Source organism: Pezoporus flaviventris, unplaced genomic scaffold, assembly GCF_033815535.1.
Source record: "Pezoporus flaviventris isolate CSIRO_AGI_PZ_B2104156 unplaced genomic scaffold, CSIRO_AGI_Pfla_v1 ptg000013l, whole genome shotgun sequence".
Lineage (NCBI taxonomy): Eukaryota > Metazoa > Chordata > Aves > Psittaciformes > Psittacidae > Pezoporus > Pezoporus flaviventris.
Genome location: NW_026892561.1, coordinates 43,088,870 through 43,109,510, shown reverse-complemented (window position 1 = coordinate 43,109,510; position 20,641 = coordinate 43,088,870). Strand labels below are relative to the sequence as shown.

At 37.8% G+C, this 20,641-nt stretch overlaps 1 long non-coding RNA gene across 1 annotated transcript; it reads right to left on the bottom strand.

The window, feature by feature from the left end:
- Positions 1-3,758: 3,758 nt before the first annotated feature.
- On the bottom strand, positions 3,759-19,776 carry LOC133268228 (uncharacterized). The gene is made up of 3 exons (XR_009743014.1): positions 19,632-19,776; positions 19,056-19,249; positions 3,759-4,009 (listed from the first exon to the last, which is right to left on the bottom strand). It is a non-coding gene; the product is annotated as an uncharacterized LOC133268228 (long non-coding RNA).
- Between the last annotated feature and the right edge of the window lie 865 nt (positions 19,777-20,641).

Below are 20,641 nucleotides of genomic sequence, written 5' to 3'. Positions count from 1 at the left end.
AGCTGTTTTTTCAAATAGAAAATTCAAGAAAAGCCCCGTGTAAGTGAGTTTCAGTATTTCATAGAAAAGAAAGGTGTTTGGTGTCTTTTTGTTTGTTTGTTTTGTTTTGTTGTGTTTTATTTTCAATGCTGGTGAAACAAATGGCTTTTTTATCATATGGAATAGTCTCAGCCTTCCTACTCCCTGCCCCAATGGCCTGGGGGAAAAAAAAAGTCTTACTTGTAGAAAAACTTTTTGTCTAACTGAACTCTTAGCTTAAACTATCATGAAAATGCAAAATAGAGTTGTCAGGGTTGGTAAGAAAGGAAGAATTTGTCTCCAGCCTGCTTGGACCTACTGATATGTGCTCTCTGCCAGTGGTAGTACAGCTGGATGAATCAATTGAGTGAGACTACTTCAAAGGAGAGCACAGGGAGTTACTGTTTTGTTCTGCTGGAAAAAGATTCCACATATATTACTATTAGTAACATTCTTAAAATGGGGACCTAAAGGTACTCTCTAAAGCCATTTTTAATTAATTTGATTAAAGAAGAATAAATAAATATGGAAGACTTCAGAAACCAGCACCTCTCACTGATGTAATGGAAAATGTGTTGACTAAATATTTTTGAAAAGTAGGTCACATCTTGGAAAGCAGCTCATGAGAGCAAAGGAAAATAAATATGCAGGCATTGGAAAACAAAGACAATGGTTTAAAAGGATATGGAAACATAAGAAAATTTCTTTCTTCCCAGCTAAATCACTAGCAATGTTCACAGCCGTATTTCCAGCCCCCAACATCAGTGGTCAGATGAAAAAATGTTTTGTGTATTATTTGCAGTACTTTTTATTTGCAGTTCTTTTACTCAGCAGAAAGACAGTTTCAACCTATGGGAAGTAACAGTATTGCTGGTCTTTATCCCTTCTGTCAATAAGTAGATGGAAACCACTCATGTCTCTTAGAGATCTAAAACCAAAAATGAGGGGTTACTGAAGCATATGCCTAAAGTAATTAAAAAATATGTAAAAAGTGAAGAGCTGTATTTACATACTTTTGTTAGGAGTGTGCTTATATCCTGTGTTGAATTGTGGCCCAAGAATTAGATTTTTCCCATATTCGCTATACTGCCTCGTGACAAGTGAGTTTGCAAATTAGGCTTTTGATCATAGCACAAATACGTGAAGCTTCTTTGAAGTTCCTGTGTAGCTTACTATGATGGTAGCCTCTGGGAAAGGATATGATTAAGTCATAGGTAGTTCAATGCTTGATCTGACCTTCAGGCTTCCAGTTAATGCTTTTGAGTGTAACAAAAAATATACAATAAACCAAACAGATTTTGGTTTGAGTGTTGTTTTTTTGGGGTTGGTTGTGTGTCGTCTTCTCCCAGCTCCCAAATTAGCACAGTGCAGTGCTACTCGAAGTGTGAAAAGAATTCTGCTGAAAGAAAGGGGCAGAGCAGAGCTTTCCCCAGAAAAAGAATGTGCAATATCAAGTATACAAATGTAAAGTACACTGAGTAAGAAAGGATACAAAGAAAACTCATTTTTAAGAAGCAGAGATCAATATTTCATACAGGAAATGCTGGCAAGAATTAGCACCAAGAAGAAAGATGCTGTAACATTGAAAGGAACAAGATTTACTATATTACTTATGGCATAGAAAAGGACTGGGATATTTTTTTTAATGATTGGTAAACTAAGGGCTTTGAAAGATATGGCTGTACTAGCATCTCAATATGTTAGTTTCACAATTTATCTTTGTCCAGTTACTACAGTGTGTGAAATAGATACACTGGTAATTAAATTAAACTTGTTTGTTTCTTTCTTTTGGTATTTGTTAGCTAGAAACCATTTTTTATGACTTAGCAATAACAAGCATTGATTTGTGTGGCTTGTAATCTCTTCGTTCTTACATGCATTTTGCCCATACCTACCCACGCTCTCTGCTTCAAGTAATGACAATGCTACAGTGCTGGGGTGGACACTAACACAATAAATTTTTAGCATGTAATCACTGTGAGGAGGTCATAATCCTTCACTTATAGACAGCTGTTGTCACAATTTCACACTGACAATTCTGGCACATGAATGAAATATATATCAATTGGCCTCAACAATAAATACTGCCCAGTAAGTTACTTGATTATATAATATTGAGAGACTGATTTATGCCTTATGCAGTACATATAGTTGATTTCACTTTAGACAAAAATGTAAAATTAACTAATTAAGGAATAAGACCCTAACTAGATGGGTTTGTTGCTGCATCAGTAAATACAGGCCAGTAATAAATGATCTGCAGGTTCGTTTCATAAACTATCTATTCTAGTTTCATCACCCTTCTAAAAGTGCACCAAAATGCCATATTAAACGGTATCTGATCCAGAAGAACTTCTGAAGTATGTTGCAGCATGTTAGTTTCATTATGTAGGTTGGATCCCACAGAGGTCATTCAGAAAGCTAAAACCTTCCTTCCACCTGGAGTAGCTTAAAATCCCTGCCTGAGTTAGGAGTGTTTTATCAGAGTACCTGCTTTCTCATAGGTGAAGGCTTAAAATAATGTTGCGGAACATTAATTATGTTAGCAAACAGCTTGGCGTTTGGTTTTTATATAAAGTCACTGTAGTCGCAAAAACTTGAACTGTTCTTCATGAGACCACTGTAATACTGGACGAAAAGTTAACTTTAAAGATCATCTAGGCTGGGAGCAAAAAAGGACTTGGAAGAGTAGGGTCAGAATGCACAATATTTCTTCAAAGAGACAACACAATGAACTGAAAGATTATATAGTACTACTTAGATATCACTATATTTATCCATTGATGTAAGGAAAGGTCCCAGAAGTCAGAGCATTTGAAGCTCCTGCCAACCACAACAGGGTGGTCTCTATTAGTAACTGTGTCTGAAAGCGACTGTATGAGAAATATGGATGTGTTCCTGCAAGCATAGTCCAGAGATGGTTTGTTGTTGCTGTTATGTCTTTCAAGGAGTATGTTACACATCCTTAAGGCACTGACACAGCATAGTTAATTTTGGGTTGAAGACAGTAATTTTCAGTAACATAATGTAACCTTGCAGTATTAGATTCGTACCAAAACACATATATTTTTTCAGACATAAGCTTCTGCTTATTGCCTTTGTGACATTGAGAGAAAGTGATAGTTCACTAGAGTGAAGTATTTACCAGGGATGTTTGAAGCATTTAATCAGTAGAAGCTCCAACCTTGGCAAACTATAAAAAAAAGCCCACTGGCATAGGTGTCTTTTAATCCTGCTAACACATACAACATCTGCCTTACTAATGTGGCAATTTAATTAGCAGAACACTAATTAGTAGAGCAGTGGGATCTTCACAGACTCATCTTACAAACAAGCTCTTTTTTCCAAAATAAAAAACCTCCAAAGTCTTTGAATTGTCCTTACCCAGAAACCTCCTCTCTAAGCCCCAGAGACTATTCCCCCCCCCGCCCCGGTCTTCTATATCTTCTGCAGACTTAAATCTTTTTTCTGATTACCTTTCATTTGTTTCATTGGCTACTAGTTTCTCCTGTGCATCTAGGAAGCCATTTAAAGGCTCTTGCTCATGTTTGTACGTCCTGAACACGGCCACATCAATATTCAGTGTAGAAAAGATCATTTTTTTTAAATCTGTTGTTCTGTTTATTTGTTTCTGTTGAGAAGGATTTCTTCCTGCTTCTGACTAGTGGTCAGATTTGGGGTGCATGTAAAAAACTTTCTTATTTAGCCTTATTTAGGAAACAACTCGGCACACTTAAGTCTTACTCTCTTCAACATGTAAGCATCCTTATGAATTTAGACAAAGCCCGTCTCCACAAAACTACTAGCATTTTAAAAAGATTGTGTGATTTAAGACTCAAATAGGATCATTTCTATGATGCTGAGCTTACAGGTATTCAACTCCTGTACACAGACAAAACTGAGGGACTTTCTGTAGCTCTGGAGACAGTTCTCAAGAGTGCATGGCTCTCAGTGCTTCTAGAGGCAGGGATATTTGAGATCCAAGGTGGAGCTGCAGAGGAAGAAAGAGGAGGTTTTTACATACAACGGTTCTTTTTTTGTGTGTGTGTCAAAGCTTGGAGTTTTTATGCATTCATGTGTTTGATATTTTGGTAGTAGTGGCATGCTTTTACTCTATTTACTTCATGTGTTTTCAGCCCTTCAAGCACAAAGTGAAGCCTGTGCAGGTAGTCAGTGGTCTACTTTGCATTGAAAGTTTTTTTTTTTAATTGTTTTGCCTAAAAAAGATGTTCTTTCCTTCCTTGTCTTTATGCATTTTAAATTTAAACCCAAGACCGTATAACATCTCTGACATCCTTAGGTGTAAAGAAAAATATATTTGAAGATGAAATTGTAATGAATCATTGGGACAGGAAATGTTTATGAATATTTTCTTGTAGGGAAAAATGGGTCTTGTCAGATTTAACATCTGTCATGTCACTTCCTTGAAAGAAATGCATATCCTGACTTGTGATTTTGCAAGGATTTTGGTGGGTTAATTGGAAAATATGAATATTTGTTAAAACTGTTTCCTTGTGTATAAAAATGGAGGGGAAGAGGTATAAGCCCTTCAGGGGATCAGAAAATCTTGAGGATGGTCTTTTCTTTTTCATTTTAGACAGAGAGTCTCTTTGTTTAAAAAATTAGCTCCCTAACATATGTGAAGGTGAAATTGTGACTGGGAGGATATTAACTGACTAGGCACAGAACAGGATTTTAGTTAGATGCATTCTAATTTTAGAATCTGATTTTGCAAATGCCTCAGCGTACTCATAACTCTGCTCACAACCAGAGAGGAAGGAAGCATAATGTTTAAGCACATGCACATGTTCCCACAAGACCATTGTTGCAATCTGTGAACAGATTTTGACTTTTCTCTCTCTCTTCCCCCACCCCCCCCCCCCCCCACCCCTCCCAAGTTCTGATCAACTTTGTTTTGTTTTTTTTTTCATTCTTCCATAGGGAGGGTGGGGGGAGGGCAAGGCACATTTTTAGTTGGGTTTTTTTGTTTGCATTGGGTTTTTTACGGTTTGTTTTGTTTTTTTTTTTTTTAAAGTTCCTTTTTTGTTCAAGGTGGCAGAAATTGTTTCAGTAAAAAATTAGATTTTTTTTTCATTATTATATATTAAGCATAATTTTAGAAGGACCCTTACCTCTTTTGTGAGACTTTTAGGATGATTTAGCCTTTCTTGTTTCTCTTTCCTCTTGTTAGTAGCCTTGATTTTTTTTTTATTTACAAGTGCTGTCAACTCTCAAGGTGTGTTGCAACTGAGTATTATCTTCCAGAGACCTACATGGCTTTCACTGGGTTTTTTCCTTATAACAAGTTCTCTATGGATTTTTCTCTTCCTCTGCTGAATTTTGTTTCAGAATGCTGGGGCTCTATTATCTGTGACATATTCTAAACATACAGTTTACATGTTTACTCTGTAACAATATCTTTGAACAGAAAGATGTGGGACAGAAGTAGATTACTTGAAAACACAGGCATCTGTTTTCAGCAATTTGGTATCTTATTGCATATTTAAAGCTTGTACATTACAAATGTGCTTGTGAAAATCAGGAAAATGGCATTTCATTTTTGAAAGTCTTACAAGTGAGTATCAAAAACAATAAGCACTCAGTTTCAACCAAGCTGTGAGTAAATCAGGCTGGTAACTGGAGCAATTCATTCAAACATGACATAAAATGATGTCATGGTGATTTTAGGTTTGGATCTACTCCACCGTGGCTGAAAATCAGAAAGGAAGAGATCTGACCAATGTTCCCATCTTACCACAAACTGGCCCTAATAATGTTTTGTATTGCAAAGCATTTCTCTTTACAAAAAAGAAGCATTCTCAAGGTTTTGAAATATACCTATGTGTCCTTTCTGTGACGTATGAGGAGAAGCATGACCTTATAAAATGTTTTTAAGTGGTATCTAAGTTCTTTACCAAATTTAAGTGACAAGCCTGAAGGCCCTTTGAACATATGTATTTCATAGTCATGGTAGGATTATGTAGCATGTTTATTTCTGTATCAGAACATCTCATGTAGAGAAAATTTAAATCCCATATTGAATTTGATATACCCCCTCAACACAAGCTCTTCATCAGAGGAATTCAGCCAAAGAGACCAGTCTTTCTCAGTCACCAGTGAAGAAAACCTTATTCAAACATACAGTCCAGTGAGTAATTAAAAGATAATGGCATACAGCCACAATAAGGAAATTCATGGAATACATTCATATGAAATACACGTAGTCAGAGATTATGTGGATATTAATAAGTTAAAAATAGCTGATAGGAGAAAGAAGATATAGTTAAATCCAAAACTGAAGGGTGTCTTGTGTAGTAGCTCTTCTGTGCATTACTCATGCAAAACATAAGGAAACATTCAGACACTGAAAGTTGTGTAGCCTTGTGTACTTATCACAGTTCAGATGTCAAGAGAAAATGCTGATGTTTTTTCATTTTGGAAGTATTTAAATTCAGGTATTATGGAAAAATAACTTAAAAATAGGAACGTTTATGGTATATGATGGCAAGCCAGATTTTGTGGTGGAAGACTGAGAAAATGCACTGCATTTTGGGAGAGATGTTTAAAACTTTTAAGTCAGGTCCTATTACAAAATACGCTGTAGAAATTATAATGGTAAACATGTTCTGCCCTGAGTGTCTTATGATTTCAATAAAAAAGATTTCCTGGGTGTGGAAAATAATTTATGTAGCATTGTGCAGGATCATGCAGGAAGTGAACATCAAGGCGGTGATAGCAGTATCACGTTCAGCACTATTCACATAGCACCTGTGAGTACCAGCAGGAGTTTGAAGCTTGTTCTGGAGTGCTTTCACAGGAAAAATCTAACAAGCTTTATAGTAATGCACCCATACATGTGAGAAGGAGTCCAAGGCAATGAGCAGGATGTAAGCGCATGAGATCTAATGAGATCTGCTTTTTACATGTATGATTATAGATGGTCAAAGTTTGTGTAATTCCTTTTAGATCTGCTCTCTGAGGCTTTGCCACTAATACAAAGAGGTAAAGAAGAAGGAAATGACCAACACATGCTAATCTGCACAGGTGCAGTTAGGTTCGTCTGGATCGGTGGGCTGGGCTAGACACCCACAAATCCAGCATAGACCTAGAGTAGCTGAAGAAGCACACAGTTCTAGGAAGTAATACAAAACTTTAGTTCAATGATGTAAACTTAGCCAGGAAAGGCCAAGTAAAAGCCCACAGGTCTGAAAATGTTAAACAGCTTTATCACTATGCAGAAGGTTTTATTTTTTTTTCCTTCTTAGAATCAAACAAACTGCTCAGTGCCCTCTAGGTGTATATGTATTTTTAATAACTCCTTATCCTGCTACCCATTTTGAAGCAAAAACTAAACTATAAGATATAATAGAAGAGTAAAAAGAGAAATATTTTAATGAAACACATGATTTAACCTCAGCCACAATCTGTGCATTATGAGATGGTTTACTGTAGTAAGCAAATTAATATGGCAGTGAGTTTTCCAATTAGGACACATATAAATTTATTTTTATGGAAATGTTGTATAGTTTATATTTTTAATACATTATGAAATGTGAAGGGAGTCAGTCTACTACCCAGAACATGACACTCCCTAAGGCTCATACATGTTACTTAACCCTGTTGTGCTAATAAACCATTATATACTATATTTTGCTAGCTCAGCTTTTAGCTCTGCTCAGCCTCAGAAGCTCAGCCTGCTTAAATTTATAGGAAAACAACAGCTTGAAGAAGAAAAATGTGGTAGTAAGGGGAGAGGGGAAAGGAAATGTTTCTGCTCTCCCTGCTGAGAAGACAAATGGCGAGAGACTTTTTTTTTTCCAAACCCCACAGTATTCCACTCCCTTTCTATAAGAAAAATTAGTCTTAAGAAAAAGAAATTCAGAGATCATAAAGCATGAAGAGAAAGAGGAATTGATCTTGGATGTGAGATGGGATTGAGTTATTATATAACAAGTTACAGGGTTTTTTTCTACTGAAAGGCAGAACCAATTGATTTATTATCATGACTTCCAGCTTGCATTTTTTTAGGAAGGAACTGTAGATGCTAGGTAGCACGTCTCCTTTGATTTGCTACACTATGTCTTAATTACCAGTGCTAGAAGTTCGTGGTAGTATTTCCCAACTTCAAAGGCTTCAGCAGCTTAAGCAGCATGAGTGGATCAGATTTGTAAGAACACAGTGACAATGATATGGTGTCTTCGTACTCTAGAATTGTCAGTTCATTTTTTATTTATTGTACATAAAAAAGTGAAAGTGAAATAAGCACACAGAAAAGCTAATAGGTTTAGTCAGCATTCTCTTCTTTTGCTATCATAGGAATTGAAAACATTCTCTTGTTTCAAGAACTGGGATTCAAAGCTGAAGTTCAAGCATATATTTTTTTTTTTCCAAAGGCTAATGGTCTGAAATTTTTATTTGAAATATTTTTGAGTCTTTCCTTACATATTTGTGAGTTACACCACTATACCTCCAAGAAAGTCTGCAACTATGATGAGGAAAGGCCGGTGTAAGTGGAAGAAAATCTGGCCCATGAGATACAGGATCCAGGGCATGACATGGAGAATTTTCCTTCTGTAGAGACCAGATCAACAGGTCACTGAGGTAGTTCTGTTAGTTTAGGAATATAAATAGCAGTCTAATAGCATTGCTGTCTCACAGTGAGGTTGGAGACAATGAGCAAAGCTCTTTTAGTAGAATTGCTGACTAGATGTCAAATTGTTTACTTGGTACAGTGGTGAAATACAGCATAATGATGGTACAGCAATGGCACATGATCCATGCCAAACTGAAGGATCTTAATTGCTGAGAATGGCTAGAGTACTGAATAACCTTTAATCAGGTTGGGGGTGACTACAGAATGATTACACCAATTAAATGTGAATGATGGTTTTAAAATATCAGTATTTGTAATGCTACAGCAATGCCTTTTATATTGCAATAGAGAATTGAGATGTAGCTCAAAATTTAGAAATTAAAATATACACAGCATGAGTTTATACCCTTCCATTTAGTCAATCTAATAAGGATTCTTCTCTGTATTACCTTTTATTGTATGCTGTATTATCTTAAATTAACATTACTGTTCATTAATGCTCTGCTGGAGATTTAAGGATTTGTTGGTTTCTTCTGCAATGAAAGATAGCTGAAAGGTCATTAAATTTCTTGCTGGTTTATGAAACCCAGGCTACAATCAGTGCATCAGGTGAAAAATCTATTTTCCTCATACAGTGACTGTCAGAGGGGATGGGTTCAAGTATGTTTATCTCTGTACTATAATAAGGAATAAAAAATACTATTGGTCTTCCAAGTGCTCTGGCTGTGACAGTAAATTAAAATAATCAATGTCAGCAGAGAAAAGAAGAGGAAAATATTATGATGAAGCGTATGGAAGTGAGAGAGAAGACATCTCACATTGACATAATAATAAAATCATAATATCTTTATAAAATGATAGAGATTTTCTTGTCCAGAGCCTTTTCAAATCTTTCATGCTTGAAAAATGTTGAGAGTTGTAAGTAATATGTCTAATAGATTAGCATGTTAAGTACTGATTTGTTAGTACTATCTGCCAATACTGCCACTGTCAGGACATTATTTTGTATATTGTAAATCTTGCACAGATGTACCTCTTGATCAGCTAAGCTTTTCCAATTCGCTCTTCTTCAAAGGAAATGACATCAAGCTGTAATAATCTTTCCATTGTTTCTCATGTAGTTTTCATTTGTTCTTCCTTTTATTTTTATTTTTTTTTTAGTTTAGGAATTGTTCAATTGGGCAATTCAAACCACCTATTGATGCATAATATTAAAACACTTGTACAGTGCAATCCATTTGATCAGGGCATGCTTAATCAAGAATCTGTTTAATCACAGAGAACTGATATCAAACTAATGACAATAACTATTGCTTAATTGGAATGCTAGTTCTGTAAATAGAAGGCATCTATTTTCAGTTTTATGAAATTTGCATCCAAACTTTGCATCTATGTGACATACATTACACAGCTGTAAAAAGAAAGAGGCTGATTTTTCAAGTGGAATAAGAGAACAAGCAGAACGTTATTTAATTTGACTCTTCCCTCCTTCTATTTTGTCTTGACCACTCCTTTTTTCTTCCATTTCTCTTCTTCTAGTGCATACCTGGTTTTTAGACCCAAAGCAGTACGGGGTTCTCAAGCTTTACAGGGGAAGCACTGTATAAGGATCTCAATTAGAAGATTTTAGGGAAAGGAAACAGAAGGGAAACTTTGAGCCTTCCACCTGTCTTTCCAACTGACCCCTTTTGTTTCACCCCACAATTAGGCTTCTTGCAGTCTACTTTCACAGAGTAATCTGTTTTGTTTTCTTTTCCTCAGAGTTCAGAGTGAATTCTTTAAATATTTTCATTCCCTGAAACTGGAGTTTTGAAGGTTACAAAAAAATCTGGTTATATCCACGTCATCCTGTTCATTATACTACCCGACCCTGCCTCTTACCCATGTGAGGATGGATCCTACTCTTCTGCCCTAATGCTGGCCCACCATCTGAGCTCCTCAGCCTGCCTATTGCTATGGAGCCTTGGTTTGCCAATTCTCTGTCACTTTCTAACCTTTATTTTGCCTAAGAAAGGTGAAGGCCCAGATGATCAGCCTTCTCTGGTGTCCCGATGGCAGTGTTGTGAATAAGGAGTGGTAGATAGTCATATGACTATGGATAATAAAATATTTATTATACTGAAGTGAAATAAAAACCTTGTACAGAGCTATATTCCTATTCTTCACACCCTAGGGCAAGTTCTACAGACATAGACACTTTGATGTAGAGATTGAGGCCTTTTTCCTTTTATTTTTAGTATTCAAGTGGACATAGTCTGTTTCTCAGACATGGTGTTCATGGCAGTGAGTAGTTCTGCCTGGAATGATAAATCCTGGCCTAAATTTCAGGGCCTATGTTTTGCAAAATAGTCTTTGTAATGGATATTAGATTTATGGCACTGTAAATAGAGGGCAGGGCTTTCTTTTTCATCAGCAGGGAATAAATAAGGCAGTTAAATTTCCTTTTTTGTGCTTCTGGGTCAAGGTTTGACTTAAACAATAAGCAGTGAGAGGTGAGTACAGTCACTGCATGTAATGGTGATGGTGGTATGAATTCAGTTTCCTCTAGCTTTTGGTAACCTGTCTTAATAGGGCCCTGACTTCTGCTTTCAAAGTGTCAACCACAGTAGAAATAACAAACCATGAAAAAGTGAAGTGTGATGGCAGGATCTATTGGGGTTAAATTCTTCCTAAAACCTTTGAAGAATTTGATTCTGCAGTAGTAGGAAGAAGCAGGCTGTCTGTGGCAATCAGTACAGTGATTGTGTCATACAAACTTGCAATAGAAGAGTAACAATTTTGCTCTTAATTTTGTCCAGAAAATTGAAAGACCATGTTGTATGATCATTTGCACTGATTATATTAGAATGTCTTTTGAAAAGATTTTTGCAAAGTATAATATTAATGAGAAGCAGGATCTTAGTCTGTTAATGATATGTCTTTCTAGTACAGTTCCATTTTTTTTGCCTTACAAATACCGTGATGTTAATTGAGAGGATGATGAAAATAGACAAATGCATGACTGCTCTTTGTAACGGGCACTATTCTGTCCTATTTAGTCCTCATTGAATGCAAAAGCTAGTGGCAATTACTCTGTGGTGTACAGTGATGACCTAAAACCTTGCTTAAGAAATTCAAGGTCAAGATCCTGTCTTTCACAAACTTCGGTTTAGATGAACCAAAGTACATGAATATAATATTGTTTCTCTAATCTATAAGAGTAATTTGAGACATAAGTTGCGTAAAGCTCTTAACTCATTAGGCAAAAGGCATGGTGTTGAGCAAAAGTGTTGTTGTTAATTAAAATTCATGCTCTTCCTGGAAAAAAGTGAAAAGATTTTTTAACATTGTGACCTGTTTGGGTATTTGAGTCACACAAAAATACCCACACCTGAACTGAGGTCTTGAGGCAAAAGTAAAAATAAACAACAAACAAACAAAAAAAAACAGCTTTGGCAAGTATACTTAAAAAAAATAAAAAAATATAAAAAAGGAGAAAATTTATGAAGTTACAAAGTTGCCTGATTTATTGACTATATAAACTTCTATTATAAAGGATTCAGACTGCAGCCTAACCAAAGTGAAATATCCAGCATACAGCTCTGTCAGCTACATACATGTACTACAGACCTGCTTACTCTAGACTGAGAAAATAATTTTCTTCAGCATAGCTCTGTTTTGGAGAACTTTGGTGCAGGTCAGTACATTGTGACACTGTATAGTTTTCAGTAAGACAGGCACAGGTTAAAAGACAGGGAAAGAGAAGTGTGAAGAAAATTAGAAGGAATATTTAGGGCATACCATGGGGTCTGTAATTGTGCTACAATTATACTTTATAGCACAAAGTATAATTGAGAGCATCCTTGTAACTGTTGTGAGCTTTTATCTCTACTACACTTTAATATTTCAGGTATTTAAGGTGAATCATGATAAAATGTTAGATGGTAATTCAGTTATTTTGGTGGAGTAGAAAATTTCTTGCCATTCATCATATGATATTCAGTTTGAAAGTCTGCAGTGAAATCCAGCACTGTCATCCTAGTCTGTAGGCCAAAACTGAGATCAGGGCTCTGATGGATAAAATTCTGTAATAACAGCACTATTAATGGCATGTAAAAGAGAGCACTATTATGAAGAGCCATTGAGATTGGTTAAGCAGAGAAAAAATATAAGCATCACAGAGGAGGGAAGAGTGAATAATAAGGCTGAGTGAGGCGCAGAACGCAATTTATCTGGCCCCTCTCAAAAGATGTATCCATTAAAATATTTATTCTCTCAGTCAACCATATCTGCAAGAAATTTCAGTGTAAATATGAGAGGAAAAAATATTACCTGTGTGTATGTGTATATCTACATACACAGGACCACACTTGAAAAGGAGCAGAAGAGGATTATTAATGATGAGAGAAGAAGATGGGGAGATTTGCTAAACAATGTGGAGAAAGGCATCTGGTATATGTGAATATGAAGGCTGTTCCAGATATGCAGCAAGACAAAACGTGTGTGTGTAGAAAGGAGACCAAGGGAAGACTAAATGGAGACCACTGGGGACTAGGGCAGGAGGATAAAGTGTGGAGGAAAGGAATTCATGAAGTATTGTGACTGAAACCATGTATGTATAGCTCAGTGCTTTCTGAAGCAAGTATTGCACAATGAAGAATAAAGTGCAATGGAGTTCAAACAAAATGTAATCCATTGTTAGAGCAGTGCTGTAAACCGCCTGAAATATTACAGACGCTGCCTGTGACAACATTAATGTCTTGGGATTATTTCATAAATCAGGCTCTAAAGCATAATAGAGTGGAGAGGGTCACCGCTTTCAATAAAGATGAGATTGAATTGTAAGAGAATTAATGATACCATCATTACAGCCTTTAATCTATTTTATAGAGAACTGTTCCTTTTATGAACAATTTGTCCTTTAGAGAATTCTCTAATATTTCTGAGTAAGCAAATTTTTTGAAGTTTTCTTCTGAATGTTTGAAAAAAGGATCTTTTGTCCTGTCTCTTGCTGTGGAAAGGAATAAAGTCTGTAACAGATTCTTTACCTTCATGCAGATTACAATGGGTTAATCTCTGTGGAAGTAAGTAAATACATGAAGTTTCACTAAGGCTAGGTTTAGCCGTATGTACTGTGATTCTGACTTTAAGCAAACCACCTGGTCACCAGTCTAACTTGTATTCCTGCCACTAATGCCTGAATAATTGCAGATGGAAAGATAGATGTATATCCCTAGATATTTTTGAGAAACAAACATTGAATAGCTAACTGCAGCAAGAAGCAACTAAAAGAAAGTGTTTCTCAAATAGGATGTGTACCTTTTCCTGAGTGCTTTAACAGAGAAGTTTAACATTTTGTATTGGTGTAGCTCTAGCTTTGTATAAGGGAAGATCTTTTTTTCTTTTTTGCTCATTAGGTCTTTCCTTTATACTTTCATGCACCACACATTGGGCCCACCTTCTCTTTCAGAAGCTTTTTTGTGGTAATTACTCCATGATGCCCAATCTAACAAAACTAATGAAAACCTGCCTTTCAGTCTAAACTCTAATCAGTTTATAACAAGCTCTCTTTTCCTGTGCTACATTACTGTGACAAAATCTCTTTTTCATACCTCAGAATGATAAGGCAGGGTGGAAAAAAAATCATTTTCGATCACCAGGCTTGCATGAAAGGGAGATGGGTTTAAGCATGCAGAATTGATTTATTTGCATTCTTCTATTGCCTAAGTTGCTGCATCTTTGAAAGAAGTTAATATTTTTGATTTGGCCTCTCGAATGGCAGGTCCTGGCAATCAAGCATGCTTATTACAATAGATAAATAAACTAGACCAACGGATTCCCAGTTTGTATTGATTCATTTGGAAATGGGTAGACTCATAGCAAAGGTATTTTGGAAAGTTAGCTGCACATATGGCAGGCTTTGAGTGGAAAAAAAAAAAAAAGTCATTTGAAATTGTTAGCCCTCCTGACAAAGTTATCTTTATCTGCTTTTCTTAATACTTGTGAATATAACCCTAACCCCACCAACCAGTTGTTTGTAATGTTTCTTTTTTCTACTCATTATTCTACTGTTTATATTTATGTTTGTGTCCTGCTTTCCTGCAGGCTGCTTACACAGTAAGAGTCATTGGTCTCAGCTGAGTGATGACATAACCATAGGTTTCCTATCTGCTTTAACAACAGTACAAAATTTTGCTATTACTCTAATACATGACATAATTTACTATAAAAGAAGGGTGCTTACTCAAATATCTCCCAGTCTAATTTACTGGTTCAGCCCTCATCCTTAAGCAATCCACACCTCATTCAGTTTACACAATGAAAAGTAGGAGCGTGCTGGCCTCCATGACACCAGTATGATTTTGTTAATTAAATTCTGAATCTGTAAGGATGGTTAATTTTTCAAGAAAGTAATTGAAAATACGATATGCCAATATTTCTGCTGTTTGCTAATCCTGAAGAGGGACTTTGCCTTAACAATAGATTAAGAGTTTTCCACTCTCTGAACAGGGAATCTTTAGTGGAGTAAACACTGTACCATACCTTGAGTTGCCAATGATACCATGACTCCATTGTAGAGAACAGTACCTGGAGGCAAAAGACATATAAAAAAAACAGTGTCAAATGTGAAAATAGAAAACTAGATGGAATTAAAGGAATTAGAGATGTGTGCATGTCTACGGGGATATGATATAACAGGCATCACAGAAACATGGTGGGATGGCTCCTATGACTGGAGTGTTGGAATGGAAGGTTACAGGCTCTTTAGAAAAGACAGGCCTGGCAGACGGGGAGGGGGGAGTTGCCCTTTATGTTAGGGATAGGCTGGAGAGTATGGAACTCTGTCTGGGGACAGATGAGCAGTCCACAGAGAGTTTGTGGGTCAGGGTTAAAGGGAATATAGCTATGGGAGACATTACTGTGGGGATCTGTTACAGACCGCCTGATCAAGGAGAACCTGCGGATGAAGCACTCCATAGAGAGATAGGAAAAGCCTCATGCTCACAGGCCCTTGTTCTCATGGGTGGCTTCAACCACCCTGACATCTGTTGGAAGGACCGTACGGCCCAGCACAAGCAATCCAGGAGGTTCCTAAATTGTGTAGAAGACAACTTCCTTCTGCAATAGAGGAGCTGACAAGGAGAGGTGCCATGCTTGACCTCGTGCTCACCAACAGGGAAGGGCTCGTTGGAAATGTGACGCTCCAGGGCAGCCTTGGGTGCAGCAATCACGAGATGCTCGAATTTGAGATCCTCAGGACAGTGAGAAGAGCGTGCAGCCAGCTCACTGCCATGGACTTCAAAAGAGCAGACTTTGGCCTCTTCAGGAGCCTGCTTAGTAAGGTTCCATGGGATACAGCCCTAGAGGGCAGGGGGGGCCAAGACTCTTGGTTGATATTCAAGGATCACCTGCTACAAGCTCAGGAGTGTTGCATCCCACCTAGAAGGAGGTGCAACAGGAGGGCCAGGAGACCTCCTTGGATGGATAAGGAGCTCCTGAGGAAAATTCAATTGAAAAAAGAGGCTTATAATAAGTGGAAGCAAGGACAGGTGGCCTGGGAAGAGTACAGGGATGCTCTCTGGGAAGCTAGGGATCAGGTTAGGAAAGCTAAGGCTCAGTTAGAATTAAACTTGGCTAAGGATGCTAAGGATAACAGGAAGGGATTCTACAGGTACATAGCAAATAAAAAACAGACTAGGGAGAACTTAGGACCCCTCAGGAAGCTCTTGAGAAAACTGGCTACCTTGGATTTGGAGAAAGCTGAGGTTCTGAATGACTTCTTTGCCTCGGTCTTCACTGGCAATGGCTCTGACCAAACCACCCAAGTCTTGGAAGGCAGATGCAGAGACTGTGAGAATGAAGACCTTGGGCCCACTGTAGGAGAGGATCTGGTTTGAGACCATCTTAAAAATCTGAATGTGCACAAGTCCATGGGTCCTGATGAAAACCATCCGCGGGTCCTGAAGGAGCTGGCGACTGAAGTTGCTAAGCCGCTGGCCATCATATTTGAGAAATCATGGCAGTCAGGAGAAGTTCCCAATGACTGGGAAAAGGGAAATATAACCCCCATTTTCAAGAAGGGGAAAATGGATGACCTGGGGAATTACAGACCAGTCAGTCTCACCTCTGTGCCTGGCAAAATCTTGGAGCAGATTCTCCTGGAAGGCATGCTAAGGCACATGAAAATCAACAAGGTGCTTGGTGACAGCCAGCATGACTTCACTAAGGGGAAATCCTGTCTGACCAATTTGGTGCCCATCTATGATGGGGCTACAGAACTGATGGGCAGGGGTAGAGCATCTGATGTCATCTACCTGGACTTGCATAAAGCGTTCAACACAGTCTCACATGATATCCTTGTCTCTAAATTGGGGAGACATCAATTTGATGGATGGACCACTCGGTGGATAAAGAACTGGCTGGATGGCAGCACGCAAAGAGTTGTGGTCAATGGCTCAATGTCCAGCTGGAGACCAGTAACAACTGGCATCCCTCTGGGGTCAGTGTTGGGACCGGTCTTGTTCAACATCTTTGCTGGTGACATGGACAGTGGGATTGAGTGCGCCCTCAGCAAGTTTGCTGATGACACCAAGCTGTGTGGTTCGGTTGATACCCTGGAGGGAAGGAATGCCATCCAGAGGGACCTTGACACGCTTGTGAGGTGGGCTGATGCCAACCTCATGAAGTTTAACCATGCCAAGTGCAAGGTCTTACACCTGGGTCGGAGCAATCCCAGGCACAGCTACAGATTGGGCAGAGAAGAGATTCAAAGCAGCCCTGTGGAGAAGGACTTGGGTGTGCTGGTCGATGAGAAAATGAACATGGGCTGGCAGTGTGTGCTTGCAGCCCAGAAAGCCAACCGTATCCTGGGCTGCATCAAAAGGAGCGTGACCAGCAGGTTGAAGGAGGTGATCCTGCCCCTCTGTTCTGCTCTTGTGAGACCTCACCTGGAGTATTGTGGGCAGTTCTGGTGTCCTCAACATAAAAAGGACATGGAACTGTTGGAACAAGTTCAGAGGAGGGCCACGAGGATGATCAGGGGACTGGAGCACCCCCTGTATGAAGACAGGCTGAGAAAGCTGGGGCTGTTCAGCCTGGAGAAGAGAAGGCTGCATGGAGACCTCATAGCAGCCTTCCAGTATCTGAAGGGGGCCTATAGGGATGCTGGGAAGGGACTCTTCATTAGGGACTGTAGTGATAGGACAAGGGGTAACGGGTTCAAACTTAAACAGGGGAAATTTAGATTGGATATAAGGAGGAGATTCTTTCCTTTTAGGGTGGTGAGGCACTGGAATAGGTTGCCCAGGGAGGTTGTGAATGCTCCATCCCTGTCAGTGTTCAAGACCAGGTTGGACGAAGTCTTGGGCGATATGATTTAGGATAAGGTGTCCCTTCCCATGGCAGGGGGGTTGGAACTAGATGGTCTTAAGGTCCTTTCCAAGCCTAATTATTCTATGATTCTCTGATTCTAAACTAAGGCCCAGTCAAAATTGGAATCTAGCAGTTCAGTTATGCTTCGTCCCTTGATGGAGCATTAGCGGAATTACTCGGAATGAGGGCTAGATTAGTTCTGACTCTCTGAAACCCAGCTGCGGGCTTTGAGTTCACCTTTCTGTCTTCCAAGACATAAAAGATTATAAAAAACCCAACCATATATGACACACACATGTTATTTTCTTTCCAAATTTGAGACTCAGTGGATGACTTGAGTCCTTTTCCCCTTCTTTTTTAAATAAAGCAAATCTTTTCAAGTGACACAGCAGTCAAAAATGCTTTTGAATCTTTGAATAAAAGAGTGTCCATATCTTTCTGCAACTGGTTTTGCATTATATAGATACAGTGTTGGGCAGGAAGCAGCAAAGAATAGTCAGGAGATGTATCTCAGCTCAAGTAGAATATTGATCAATCAAGTAAGCAATCAAGTAAGCTGCTCTCTTGCCTCTCAGTCTAGAACTTTGATACCCAACTCGGCGTTAAAACTGCCAGCTTGTCAGTGAATTCAGATTAAATATCTGCACTTCAGGAAAAGGAGTCCATAAATTAACTTCTAATGCTGATGACATTCAGATAAAAAGAGGCTTTCATTGGCATTCATGGTTCATCACTTTTGGACTGGCAGACTTTTAAATTTCATTTGCCATCCAGCCTCACAAGCCACGATGGGATTTTGATTTCAGCATTGTAATACTTCAAAGAAATTTGCAAAACAGGCTGAGTAAGGTTACAGTTCTGAGCGGTTAGGAAAAAAGCAAACCAGCAACATGGCTTTTACTTGGCATACGTGCCTGTTAGATGTGACACCTGAGAAAGTCCATTATGTTTTTCATCATACACATTTTTTATAAAATTTGCCATGTAATTAGTGTTGAAATGGAGAAATCATAATTTTAAGATCTTTGTTCTTTCAGAGGTAATATATAAAGAATAAGAAAAGAGAACTCTATACAAAGCTGAGTGCAAATACCTGTTTGACTTTTGGCAGTCTGCCCTTCACCTTAGTCTCTTCTCTTTCCAGAATTAACTTTGAAAGTGAAGTAGAGTTATTTGTTAGAAGCCATGTAATTCTTGTTCCATTACAGGTTTTGAGTGGTCTTTTGGCAGAGAATACACAGAAATCCTGCTTCTGGTGACCATTGCAGTAGCATGACGGGAAATGGTCTGTGGTAAAAATTTAGTGTAATGTGTATGTTAATAATTTCCTACAAGTATTCCCATAATTCCTGTGAAATTTAAGAGAACAAAAGTAGTGAAATGCTTACAAAAACAAAGACAAAACTCAAAACTCTATCGTAAATAACACTAACATTTTTTCTTTAGCATTTTTAAAGCTACTTTTAAAATATAATTATAAAGAGTTATAGTCCCACTTAACATTCTACAGGCAGGTTTGGAAGTTGGATGAAAATGCTTGCCATTTTCTACTATGTTTTGGAGGACCTTTCATAAGTATTTATGTGCAATTTGAACAAGGATTCTACATCTACATACCATAGCCTGGATAAAATTTTCACTACCTCTGGAATAAAGAAAATAATCTTACCACATCCAGCAGTAAAATTCTTCAATAACTAGGTACAAGAATACGAGTCTCAAGTTTATTGCTTTGACAAGAAATAAGTCAAAAGCTTCGTAAGTGTCCAAGTATGGAAGCTGAGTTTCTGTATGTTAAGCAGTGCACAAGTGAAACAGTTTCATGGAATCTGAAAAGAGAATGTTGAAATGAAATTTCAGGTCAACCATTACTTTTCTACAGGAAGAAGGGGTTTCAGGTTCATATTTAATAAACATACATTTTTGTATTCAAGTATTTCTGCAGTAGTGAAATGTCATACAACAGTTCAATGGGAAATAATGAATGTTCATCAAGCATAAAATTAAAAATTGAGAAAATTACTAAGTCATATTTGGTAGCTATATCAGCCAGAAAGGAAGTATATCAGTGGCAAGATACACACGTCCTGTGTGCTGGTCATCTCGTGAGATGCCCAGATGTTTTAGACTAAGACATTGACCATATATTTATTTCAAGAATCACGTGAATTTCCGCCCATGCACTCAGAATAGCTTTCCCAAGTGTGGCCTTCTGAAGAGCTGGCTAGCAGTTTTGTTTGACTGGGAAAGTAAAAAAATTATAGCTGATTATTGATTTGTTTCTTTGACTTAAATGTGTACTGGAATTAGAAATTGTCTGCAAAGAGTAAAATATTACTGTCTTGTAAATATTCATGGCTCTGTTGCAGAAAGGAAATCAAATGCAAACTTTTTTCTGAACAGCTTATTGCCTGCAAGACTTTTTATTCGAAGAGCAGTTACACTGTTCCCTGTTTCCTCTATATTCATAATTGTAGTTCCTAATTACTTGGGGTCATGATGTATCTTCCATCTTCCAAAGGTCAAAGATAATAATTCTCTTCATGAATAATTTATTCAACAATTGATTAGGTAATGAGTGAAATAGCTGAATACATTTTTCACTGGAAAATATTAGACTATATAGGGATATAGTCATGAAATAAAAAAATGTTTGAAAAATAGCCACAGCAAATAATT